General features: G+C 38.8%; 1 protein-coding gene across 15 annotated transcripts in view; it reads right to left on the bottom strand.

Annotated features, from left to right (window-relative positions):
- SLC39A10 (solute carrier family 39 member 10) overlaps positions 1-13163 on the bottom strand; it is a 143538-nt gene that overhangs the window by 65800 nt on the left and 64575 nt on the right. For 2 of the 15 annotated variants that reach the window (XM_067026470.1, XM_067026479.1), the window contains exon 1: positions 7810-7897. The exons of 1 other annotated variant lie outside the window; for it this stretch is intronic. The gene's annotated coding sequence lies outside the window, so the exon portion shown is untranslated. Of the gene's footprint in view, positions 1-6647; positions 7058-7809; positions 8160-13163 lie in introns of those variants that run through there. 12 more of the 15 variants (XM_059052065.2, XM_067026473.1, XM_067026480.1 and 9 more) reach the window with 12 other exon arrangements.

The following is a 13163-nucleotide window of genomic DNA, read 5'->3' as shown; positions in this document are numbered from 1 at the left end:
TCTTAAGGCACATTCTCTTTCTTAATAGAATCACACTCAGATACACAGACTGCAGTAGATTTTGTAATATACAGATACATTGAAAAAGAAAAAAATTATTAATGCCAGAGGGGGGGAAAAAGTTGTGCAGGAAAAGTAACAGTTTATTACAATGATTCAATTGTAAATAACATTCACAATCATAAAAATATAACACTAAAAACTTTTCTAAACCAAAATTATTCAATACAATTGTACTGAAAAACTGGGGTATAGGAAATGAGTACATGGAGAGGTGGAAATAGTGCTAAATCCAAAGCAGACAATGACTAAAACTGAAAATCAGCAAGTTATGAACATGTTGGAGACATGGCATGGCAGTGAAAAGCAAAATAATTAAAGAAATTAAAGGAGTTCCTTATCTCTCTAGGCAGAATGTAAAAGAAGCCAGGCAGGAGACTGATTTTTCTTTTCCCTAAAAACTTCACAGAACTATTTAATTCTTTAAACTGTATTCATGCATAACTTTGAAAAAACTAAAAATAAAAGTCAGCAATTATAAATCTTAAAAAAAGTTTCCGTTGAACAAAATCACATTATGTCACATGTGGAAGACAATGAATTACAGTTTCAAGATTTTCACAAGCATTTGTTTACAGGGTTTTAAACACAATATATAATCATTTTAATTTCAATTTGTGCTATTATTTTTAGTTACTGGCTTGGATAAGTCCAAGATGTGGGGAAAGACCACAAAAGTTTGAATACTTTTCAGGTCTTGTTACATACTTCCAAATTGTTTTCTAGAGAAATTGTTTGGTCATACTGCCACCAGCAGTACGGTCATAGTATTCTCATTAGTAGCTGGTATTATTAATTTTGGTAAACAGGTAAAGTTACCTTATTCTTACTTGTATTTTCAAATTATTCCTGGTGTCTCAATATTTTTATAAACATACATGAGCTTTTACATAACATGGCTTGGTCATATTTTCCGCAGAAAACATCTTCAATTATGCCTAATGCTTTTTACTTTGATTACAATGTTTTCCCTTTCATGTATAGACGTTTTCACGTACATGCACTGAAACCCGTGAACATCTTTTGCAATTTCTTTATTACTTCTAAATTTAAGAAGTTTTTTTCTCCCTATATTTAATATATATTTTCTTTGAAAAAAAACCAATAATTAAAATTAACATGACCCCTAACATCCATTTCTTTTTTAGGGAAAATAAAACATCCACTGAACTAACAAACAATAGTCTTATATCTGTTAACTAAGAAAGTTTACGTTTTGGGGGGCTTCCCTGGTGGCGCAGTGGTTGGAGGTCTGCCTGCCGGTGCGTCCGGCTCCGCAATGTGAGAGGCCACAGCAGTGACAGGCCCACGTATGGGGGCGGGGTGGGGAGAAAGTTTACGTTTTAGCCTCAGTAAAACTTTCAAGTACTTGTGTTTAGGCAGAAATCTTCAGGGGAAAAGCTTTAACATTTTTTATAAATCATAAATTACATTATGTATTATATAATACTGTCTTTACAGTGAACTTAAACACTTTCTTAAAATTTTCAGTGATTTGATTTGTAGCTACTTGGTTTCTTTCTTCAGTTTTTTAAAACTGATTATTTTCTTGAAAATAAACTTTTTATTTACACTGGTTATATATATCAAATTATTCACTTTATTTTAAAAACCAGAGTATGCTAATTTAAAACAAAAATCTTAAAATATGTTCTAAACATTAACAAGTTATGAAGTCAGCTGAAATTCTACATTAAAAAAGGTCCATGGGAATAGAAAACATGATCTTGTTGTTTTATGATATATATTATATACAATACATAATATCTAATTGTTCTCTGTAAGTATATACAATAACATAATAAATATTACATTATAATTACATAAAATATTTTCTAATATAGTTTTACTGATCTCATTGATTTACAAATAATAAATCATATTTTATTCTACATATCTTGATAAGGTACAAAAATCAATCTTTCCATAGCCCCCTTCATCAAGAGGCTATGTTCTTCTACAACATAGCACAAAGCATACTTCTTCACATGCAAACAGAATAAAGTAATGATTCATCTTCAACAAAGGTGCACTAAGAAGAATTACACCAAAACACTTGTTCACAGGCCTGTAAACATGCAATCATGAATTGCTTTATGAGGGGAGTGGGAGGAGAGGAAAAAGGAGGAAAGGGGACAGGAGGAAGAGGCAGGGAGAAGGCATAAAAAATATGAAACATTTTCTGCTCTGAAGGAGGTACAAGGAAGACACAGTCACCTTTTAAATTAGAGAAGGTAAACTGTGACAGTGATAGAGTTAGGTAGTAGCTCAAGGTTGAAGGCCACGTTCAAGGCCAAATCCAAGCATCATAAATAAAGGTGCTATTCCTCCTATAGAGGAAAATGGAAAGGGGGAGGGACGAAAAGCTTCTACACTATTTAGGTGAAGAATACCTGAGAACTCACATTATTACCCATTCATTTAAATTTGAATGCTTTTCTACTAAAGTATCTTATTCATATAGGTAGCAGGAAAATGTAAGTATTTTAAAAGCAGCAACACAACGACAGAATATGCAGAACTGGATCCAGGAGTTGGCTGACTTAAAAAGGGTCAGATATTTAATATTTTAGGTTTTGCAGGCAGTAGTCTCTGTGGCACCTACTCAATTCTGCCATTATGGTACAAAGCAGCAATATACAATATATATAAATGTACAAGGAAGCTGTGTTCCATCAATACTTAATTTAGAAAAGCAGACTGATTTGGCCCAAGGCCATAGCTTGCTGACGCCTGACTTAATCCATACATGTCTTAAAACTTACCAATTCAACAGACAACTATAGGGGAAACCATTATTGTAAAACTCAAACATTCAATGAATATATAAAGTGAATTCAGAAAAAAGTTTAGAGGCACAAAGGCACATCTGAAATGATTTTTTATTTACAGACATTAAAGCAATAGGGCAGTGGGATATATGTATTTGTGACCTTGTTACTGCAACTGGCAACGATTCAATTTTCTGCTTCTCTATGAATGAAAACAAATGCAAAAACTCAAGTGATCACTGACAAATCTTCGATACTTACTAGAGCATTAAAAATAACTCTTTCACACAGTATTTCACAGTAACTCTAATAACAATACTTCTGGGTCCTATGAAAGCACATAACTTATATTAGTAAGATAAAGATATTTCCGACAACATTCTGATTCACTTTTCTAATCCCCAAAAACCTCTTTTCTGAATGGGATGGATGGTCCCCCAAAACAGTGTACACATTAAGGGTAAACACCATTGTTAGAAATGTTAATGCAAGTACAATTACCTGATACCTCCTCTTTCAGCAGTAAAATATATAACATAATGGGTAAATATAAACTATAAAATTACAAAATCATCTACCACTAACTCCTAATGAAAATAATTGAAACACTACTTGAAAAAGATTTTTAGATTTTATCCCTATACTTACAAACCTGTAACCACCACGCCATTCTAATAACATTAAAAGTCTATTAAATATCCAATTCTTACATCTGGCAACAACAAAAAAAGAAAACCTTATGTTCTGATAATAGAATCTGACACTATTTTTTTATGATGTGCTATGACAATAAATTATTGTGTTCTGAACGTTAAAAGTGTGATCTCTTAAGCAGGTGGAAATAATTTCAATAATGCTATTGTTATTTAAAGCTTTACAATTTCAGTTGAAAATTGCCTTCATACCTACTGAACACCTTTTGAATATTCTGACTGTAGTAAATTTGTCAAGAATATATTTGCTTATTTTGGAAAAACCTAAAAGTCACTGTGTGGTCTAGTCACAAAACTTATAATTGGAAATAATGGAAAAAAAAAAGAACAGAATGAAAATGAAAAAAGTAGTTTAGAATATTGATAACTGATATAATTTGAAATCTTGAGTTTACATAAATGACTATGGGAAATCTTATGGTTATTACAGGTCCTTGAGGCTCTATTTTTAAAAAATCATTCTATAAAAGTCAAAGTTCCAAAACACTTGAACTTAAAAAAAAAAGCTTACCACGTGATTTTAACATTATTTTCAGTACAGTAGAGACAACACAAAGTTATATGGGACTAAATTAAGCCAGAAGCAGCCCAGACTGAAGTAATTGCTGCTGCAAAGCTAACCTCAAAGATACACATTTAATATATAGCCCTCTTCCTGTCTGAAACCCTCCCCCAACCTAACTTGCAAGGAAACTTGGCCTTATACTGTTCTACCTCCACCCAAACTCACCCCCATTCAGAAAACTAGGGTTAAAAGCAATCAAAGTTAACCAGTTCAAAATGACTCTTATTAGTAACACTAACCAGCTGGAGGAAATCTCAAGGTAGACTAGATAAATAGCACTAAGGAATCTAGTTGTAACTTAAATTGTCTTGTTTTAGGAAAAGGTGAAGATGAAGAAGGTAAGCGCGTGAAAAGTTCAAGGGGAATCAAACACAAGGGGGCAGCATCAAACTGTTGGGACAAACTGAGCACTCTAACTTGTAAACTTGAAGCTAAAGTTAGTATATTTTTAACGAGAATTACACTTATAATGAAAAATGACTTTATAGGGTTATAAAACCTGTTATAAAGGAAAAAAACTAGCTTTCTGTTTTGATTACCTGCACTTCTTTTCCATTTCCTACTGTGTATTTTTTGCATCTTATGAATACGTTTAAAATGCACTCATGATAAAGTCCTTTTGATATAAAATTTTTTTTAAATGAGCATTTCCATTCTTGAGGTAGCCACTACACAAACAAGGACTGACATATGAAAATCCAAAGTATTAATAATTCCTTGGGTTAATACTGAATTTAAATTTTGTATCACTCATTTAACATTTTTAACTCGATTAAAGAGCTTGACAACCAAGCTTTGCACATTCACTGAATAAGGTGTCACGAGCATTATGTGACAAAAAGCTGTGGAGTGTGTATCCCTCAAGGAATTTAGTCTGGCAGGGAAAACAAGATATATGTATGTAATTATAAGTTAGAAAATGCAAAAGCAGAAAAAATTCTATGGATTATTACATATGAATAACAACAACAAGATAATTGTATCCCCGCAATGGCCCAGTAGGGACCATTAAACCTCATTCTGGAATCAACAGAAAAGTAGTCCTTCAACCGTTAATGAAGAACTGAAACATCTGTATGCAGAAAGAAGGTAAAATGAATTATCTGTAGCCCTTTAGTTCATTATGTCATTTCAAGGTCACAGTAAACCCATGAGGTAGATTTTTCTAGTACTTCAAGTTCACAGATAAAAGATTAAAACAACTTGCTCAAGGTAACCAAACTAGTTAATAATGGGTCAGTTTTGAACCTTCAGTCTCACTCCAAAGCTGTACATTCTTTCCAATAACGGCCAAAACTAGGGGTAGGGGAAGTGGGGGAGAGGTGGGGAATAGAATAGTAACAACGTAAATTCCCTTTAATTAAAAGCAAATGATCATTCCTGTTGTTGAATAATTTCCCTTGTTATAATACCTATACCCTGTATTCTCCATAAATCTGTTTAAAAACAAACAAAAACACCCCCTAGACTAGTACCTGCATACCAGACTTGAGGACTCCTACAAGAACTTCAAATCAAGTGCTCAAAAAAGGGGAAGAATTGTGTTGGCTTGTAAGATGTCAGTAGAATACAAATTAACAAGAATAAGTAAAGGTTATCATGCAATATATTATCGATGTCACCTCATAGTTAACCACTTCTTTTAAAAGCACAAAGTCATTCTTACACAGGGGTTCTTAACCAGGGGGCTGTGTAAATAATTCAGGTTTGTGAATTTGGATACGGAAGAAAGACATATCTAATTTTAATTATCTCTGAAATTTAGTTATCCCTTCAGTTATAAATGTAGGCAAAAAGCACGGTAATATGCAGCACCTGACACTATTAAAATAAATCATTTAAATCCTATAAAGATCATTTACAGTCCTCACTAGTTTGAAATTAGTCATTAGACCTGCCACTACTACAAAGCATATTTAATGCTTTACTAAAGCATGAATTACTTCATCATAAATATTTAACATTTTGGTAATTATATTTCAATACAACTGGTTTCTCTTGTAATCCTACGTATTCCATACATTTAAACTCATCATTCTGGGTTTCATCATACAAAAAAAGTTTTTTAAAAGTCCCTCCAGTACATTATTATTTTCTTTTCTTCAAATCACTCATCGTTGATACTACCTAGTTCTCTCTCCTATGGGAGTACTCAGCACATGTAGGGATGTAAGATGTCTGGTGTGGACCCCAAAGTCTAGAGCAAGAGACTGCCTCAAGATACTTAAAATCTGTAGAATTTTAAGTCCTAACAAAAAACAGTACACAAGTTTTAACTTAAGGCTTTCAACTGCATTACTACAATCAACTACATTCTAAATCTCCAGCTTTTCCCATATATTACTTGCTTGTTCTTAATTATGTAGAATTTAGATACCCATCCAAAAAAAAAAAACCCACACAAATGAAATGCAAACTTGTCACATGCTTGTTTTGCTCCAAGAATGACTCAGTTCCAAGGTAAAACTAGAGAACTGAACAGCGTAAAAGACGTTAAATGAAAGTTAAAAATAAAACAACACACAGTATATAACCTACCATCTTCTTTTTAAATTATGTGCTTTAATGTCACTCTTTATTACTTAAAACAGGGAGTTGAGTGAAGGATCCTTCCAACTGAGGACTGCGGATCCTGCTTCTTCCTCCTTCCCAGCTCATAAAGACAGCCCATGTGGACAACAGGCTCCCACGTGAACGGTTCTTTACAGAAGCCACAGGAAGACCTCCAACGTCACGTCGCCTGCGCCCTCACCAGGCCCCCTTCTTAGCCTGGGCACTCAGGGGTCCCAAGGGAGAAGCAAGGAGTTGAGCAGATCCCTAGACCCGGGGAGGGGGCCGCGAAGGTTCCCCGAGGTACTGCCGCAGCAGGGCCCCCCATCGCTCTCCGCCAAAGGGCTTTCAGGAACAAAGCCTGGGCTGCCGCGCCACCTCCCGGCCCACCAGAACACTCCCTCCGACCCAGCCTCAACCCAACCCGAGCCCTCAGCTCCAGGGACCCCAGCTGGCTTCAATATTAACTCCCCCGCGCCCCGCCTCGGCTTTTCGGTTGGTCGGGGAGAAAGCAAGATCCCACGAGGCCTCCCGCGGTAGGAGCACAGGCGCCACCGTCCGTTACCCTCCCGGGGCCCAACAGCTGCGCCCAGGCTCCATCCCGGGGTCACCGTGATACACCGGAGACGACCACGCGAGAGAAAGAATCGGGGGTGTTCGCCGCCGAGACCGGACTGCGGATCCTCCCACCCTCGGGCCACCGCGTCCCCGCCTCCGGCGGCGACGCCACCCTCAGCCCCCAGGCCGCCCGCGCGCAGCCCCCCAACTGCCACCTTCTGCCCAGTGGTCACTGCCCCATTCTCCGCGCGGCCCCCAGCCTCGGCAGGGGGCTAAATTGGGCGCGGGTCCCGCACGCGGGGCGGAGGCTGCCCGGTCGCTAACCCCGCGGCAGCCCAGAACGCACACGAGGAGCTGCGGCACCCCACGCGCAGCCCACCGCGCGCTCTGCCCGGCTCGCCGCCGCCGCCGCCAACGACAGCAGCAGCTGCGGGAAGCCCAGCGCCCGGATCCCCGAGGGACTCAGCCCCGACTCCCCGGTCCTTGTCTCCCTTTCTACCCCCACCCCGCTGTCCCGGGACTCGCAGTCTCCGCCGCGCATGGGGCCGGTTCTGGGGGAGGGAATGTAAACAAATCGGGGTTTTATAGTTACCTCACACTCGAGTGCCGTGTGCATCTCCTCTCCGCTCGGTACCAAACCCCGGCTGCACTAAATTGTGTATTCACCAAAGCCGGCTGCGCCAACTGCGTCGCGGAGACCCGAGCGTCAGACACCACGCTACGCTAGCGGCGTACACGGCCCACTCAGGTTCTTGCGCAGCCGCACCCGTCCGCCTATGGGTGTTACGCTCTGGGCGTACACTCACCACCCAGCCATTCACTTCGAATAACGCAACTTGCGTAGCGGAAATGCACCGTTCGTGGATTCCACACGGACCGTGAGAGCAATAGGAAATTCGACTCTACGCAAACTGCGGAGCTCCACTGCTCCGCGCTAGTTTTGTTCCAAGAAAAGACGCCGCGGGGTAGTTGGGGCGGCTTCTAACGCATGCGTAGAGCGCTCTTTTTACCTCTCGCCTTTTCTCCAGGCTTTGCCTGTCGGTTGCTGCGGCCCGGGCGAGGCGGATGAGTAAGGGAAACTCTAAACGCAAACGCTTCAGCCAGAAGATTTCAGATGGATAAATTAGAATGTTTATCTGTACACGAGTTAAACATCTATGTTAATTTAATCCCTCCCCTTTATTAAAGTAACCTTTCAGTCTCTGAAGGGAAAAAGGAATTAATACTGATTTAGTGCTAAGTGCGAGGTATTTTGCATAGTTCTCCCTCCTCCCAATTTACTCTGAAGAGCACTTCCTGTGGGCCTTACAAGCCGAAAAGAAGTTGAGTCCAGAGAGCATGTCTCACACTTAGAAGAATTCTCGAGGATTTTGACAACTTTCCAAGATTTTCCACCACCTCCTACTGCTAAACTCATTATTTCTTAACACTCAATAGTAACACCTCCCGATCCAGCCCAGCAATTCCATGGATTCCTGACCACATCGTGGTCATTCTTGCTTTCCATTCTTTTGCTCACACCATACCTGACATGTAAATTGTCTCTTCTCCTCTTCGTAAGCAATTCACAGCCCGTACTTTCTTAGAAGGTGGCTCTGGACACTTTCCCTTTGCTCCATTACCCTGCTTCTTGGCACTTATTTGATCTCCATGGTGAGGCTTATCTATTCTGTCTGGTGTGCCTGTTTCTGCAGCCAGAGTCCTGGGCGTGCCTTATTGATGTCTAGCAGAGTGCATAAAACCATGATCAATAGTAATAGCAAGCTTTACTATGTGTCAAGTACTTCCTATGTGCTCTACATGTATATTACTTTCATCCTCATAACACAACGAGGTAGGTATTGTTATCCTACGCCGGGAAACTGAGGCACAAGAAGTAACTTGCTTAAGACCTCAGAACAGGTAGGGAGAAGAGTTGGGATCCAAACCCAGGTAGTATGGCTACATATTCCTGCTATTCTGCATATTTAATGAAGGAACTTTGTTTTGTTTTTGTTTTGTATCTCGACAAAAAACATCTTTTAGGTGCTCAATAAATGCCTACTGACTGCCAGGATACTCAGCTTCTCATATCCCTTTTTTATGTTTTGTTTGGAAAAGCCATCGACCTCACTCCTGCCGGTTTCCACTGCTGCTAATAGGGAAAGGGCGAAGTCCTGAGGTATAAAGGAAAGAGATCAAGTCTGAGTCCTAGCTCAGGTCTCCCATGGTCACTAACTGTGGAAGACGACAATGCCCACGGTCCTCAGATTCATGGATAAATTAAGGGAATTGGCCTAAATTTATTCTTAAGTCTTTAGATTTTATAAAATCAGAACTAAAGTCTTTAAATTTCATAAAGTCAATATAAATATAGTATGTCTTTTGGGTCAAAAGCATAAAAATCTTCCAAATTACCCCGATATTTTAAGGCTCATAATTATTTTATTAAACATATTATTTCAGCAACTTTAAAATACATGTGATATTTCTCCCTGATGTGGAGAGTGCTAAATACCAGGAATAGGTGTTAAAGAATTGGGAAAAGAAGCCCTCAGGAATATGTTCTAAAACTAGGCCTCAAAATTAACAACTGCCTATTCACTTTTTTTTTTTTTTTTTTTTTTTTTTTTTTTTTTTGCGGTATGCGGGCCTCTCACTGTTGTGGCCTCTCCCATTGCGGAGCACAGGCTCCGGACGCGCAGGCCCAGCGGCCATGGCTCACGGGCTTAGTTGCTCCGCGGCATGTGGGATCTTCCCGGACCAGGGCACGAACCCATGTTTCCTGCATCGGCAGGCGGATTCTCAACCGCTGGGCCACCAGGGAAGCCCTGCCTATTCACTTTTAGAGACTACATATGTTGGCCTGGTAATTAAGTCCCCAGCATTAGATCTGAAGCCAGAGAAATATAAAAGTTACAACCTCCTCCCTGTTCTTTGAGGCCTATGGCACTGTGTGATGACACCTAACATGTCAACCCCATGGTCAGGATGGAAAGTGAGGCCCGTGGGGCAGTCTTTTTCTGATCCCTTGAAGAATTATGGCTCCATCTCTTCTAAAGACTTGCCATTCCTAAAATAAAGATAAACAGGCCTTCAGAGCTTACATGGAAGTTCTCAGAGAGAAGCACAGCTGCCCTTGCATCTCTTTCTAAAAAGCAGCACTCATGAAATGGAGAAGGCCATCCTCATCCAGAGAGCCCACCACTTTGAAACGGGTACACAAAGCCAGGGAGAGAAGGACCAATCCCACCCTGGTGAGAGACAAATTTGACTGATGTGCCTGGCAAGTGAGATCATTTTGAGTTGGTAGGCTTATTCAATAAAATGAGTTTCAGGCTCTCTGCAGAAATAAAAATAGATTAGAGAAATGAAACAATGAAAACAACAATTCAAGCAGGGTAGAAAATTAACTTCTATATGATTTGCCTAGATGATGCTAACATTAGACTAGCCAGATACCTTAGTTTCAATTCACTGCAATACAAACAAAAGGCCCTTAGCATTAGACATCCCCACTGGGAGAAAGACAATAATGGAGAAGCTCAGAACCTCTGATTCAAGCCTCTGATTCCCCATGGCAAGTCCTTTCAAAACAGGAATGAGACCTAGCCTAGGAGAAAGGGGAAGACCCACTCAGAAGAATAAACAAAATCAAGAAGCTCAGAGCTAGAGCAAGGATAACAGGCCAACAACAGATGTGACCACATGATGTTATCAGAAAAGCTTCTCCCTGAAACCTACTCTGTTGTTCTCACCTCCATTCTGGGCTGTGAAACCAAAGAGACTTTGACCCTGAGGGAAGTTACTACCATTTTATTACTTATCTATACTGCTTTGAGAATATATTCGTTTCTGGTCTTTTCAAAAGAGGAATTTTTAAGAAGAGAGAAAATTTGAAGTATCCAGATTTCTTAAGGGTAGTGTGTTACAAAGGGAGAGAAGGAAAAACGGACAAATTGCCAACTTCTCAATCTTGCTTCCAGCCAGCCTTGTTCACTCACAGAATACTAATAAGAAAAACAGTAGGCTTGGTAAGCAGCCACTTGTACCAACCAAGGGGGCCTAGAGGCCGACAGGCAGCCATTTTGGATCTTTTGAAATTCTGGAGGCACAGTGGAAATCAACTTTCCAAACCTTAACTCTTATTCCAAAGGAATAAAGAGGTAACATAAATATCCACATGAATATTACAGATTTGAAGAATATTTGTGGATGGTTATGGTTCAGTTTAATAAAAATTGTCAACATAGAAATGAATTAAGAAGTTACCATGTAAATATTTTTTAAAACAGGTTTATTTGTGTAAATAGTTAAATTAATAGACTCATTTTAAAATTCATTTTAAAATGTCACCACATGAGAGCAAATTTCAAATCTTGCCTAGGGCTTCCAAGATAATTAATAATGGGACTCATTTCACAAATGACATTTATGAAAACAAGTACATCTTTTAAAACCAAGACACACTTGGTTTATCTTAACAAATACTGCTTACCTTTATTTATTAAAAATCTGACAGCAACAAGGCTGCAGAATTCTAAATATTAGAGAAGGCAATAAATGAATTGTCAAAACAAGAGAAGCTTATAGGGATTTCTGAATTTTTCTTGCACTGTTTCTAAGTAAAACTCAAGTCATTTTATTTTTATTAGAATAAGCCACTTTTGCATTCTCCACAGAATCCCATAAATCACCTCTTCTTACCCACACATCTTTACAAGTTTTAGAAACTTCCTAATACTTTGTGAGGAATGATTCTGGCAGTGCCCAACAGTTAGCAACCTACATGCTTACCTTTCTTGTAGATCTCATCTACAGGCTCTAATAATTTCATTGCATTCAAATTTCATTCCAATTACAAGGATGGTTGCTTTCTCTAAGCAGCTACATTTCACAGTTTTTCTTCCCACCCTAAACACATGAAGGTATATGGTTTAAAATGTGCCAGGCACCATTTAAAATACTTTAAATATGGTAACTAATTTTATTTCTATGACAGCACTGCAAGGTAGATATTACTATGCCCATTTCATAGATGAAGAAAACTGAGGTGGTTAGCATGTGGCAGAACCAGGACCCCAGTCCAGACCATCTGGCTCTAGAGGCTATGCTCTTAATCCTTACATTACTTTGCTTCTTATCTAGAGACTGTGTGCAGGTCCCAATTTTTGTGAGAATATCTACATACTTTCTCTGCAAAAGTTGGTAGTTAAAAAAAAATTGTAGAACCATAAAGTGGTGGCTTCCCAGACTGTAAATGTCACAGGTCAATGAAAATTTTAAATGGAATAGAGAATAGAGTAAAAACATTTAAAGATACTTATAATGTGAACATTTGCTTTATCTTTCAGCTTGACTAGCTTGAATCAATTCCAAGGGAGATGTTTATGCCACAGTCTCTTAAATTAGAATGTTAATTAGCCAATCTGGTTACACATTTAGATGAAAGCTTTCCCCTCTTTATGGTGATTTGATGTAGTTGTTCAAGTATTTATTTATACCAGTAAAGTTATATTAAAAATTAGGCAGAATCAGGTGTATGTTAATGACTTTGATCATAGTCATATAAATATGAGCTATTAATGTGCTAATCAGTGAAGAATTGGTCAGGTGCAGGCAAATATATCCCAGCAGATTTAAACTGAAATTCATTTAGGGGATTTAAACTGAAATTCATTTAGGGGACTGTTCATTGCAGTCCTTGGATTTAGATGAATCTACCTCCTCTGTAAGTCTACTTTGGAAAAAAAGGCAAGTTTTAAGGGATGAAAAGACCTACAGGCAAAAGTGTGTGCTCCGTTAACGTGCAAACCACTATGTAGCTGGAAAATGAGGGCAAACAAAATATGATTCTTGTCCTTAAGTAGTTTACAGTCCAGTCAGGGAGGTAATTAAAGAGACAATTACAGTACAGAGTGATAAGGGCTATGTTCAAGATAATACGGGTTGCTATGGCAGCAAAAA

This window comes from Kogia breviceps, chromosome 2 (genome assembly GCF_026419965.1).
Source record: "Kogia breviceps isolate mKogBre1 chromosome 2, mKogBre1 haplotype 1, whole genome shotgun sequence".
NCBI lineage: Eukaryota > Metazoa > Chordata > Mammalia > Artiodactyla > Physeteridae > Kogia > Kogia breviceps.
The sequence above is the reverse complement of the archived record's forward strand: the minus strand, read 5'-3'. Positions and strand labels throughout refer to the sequence as shown.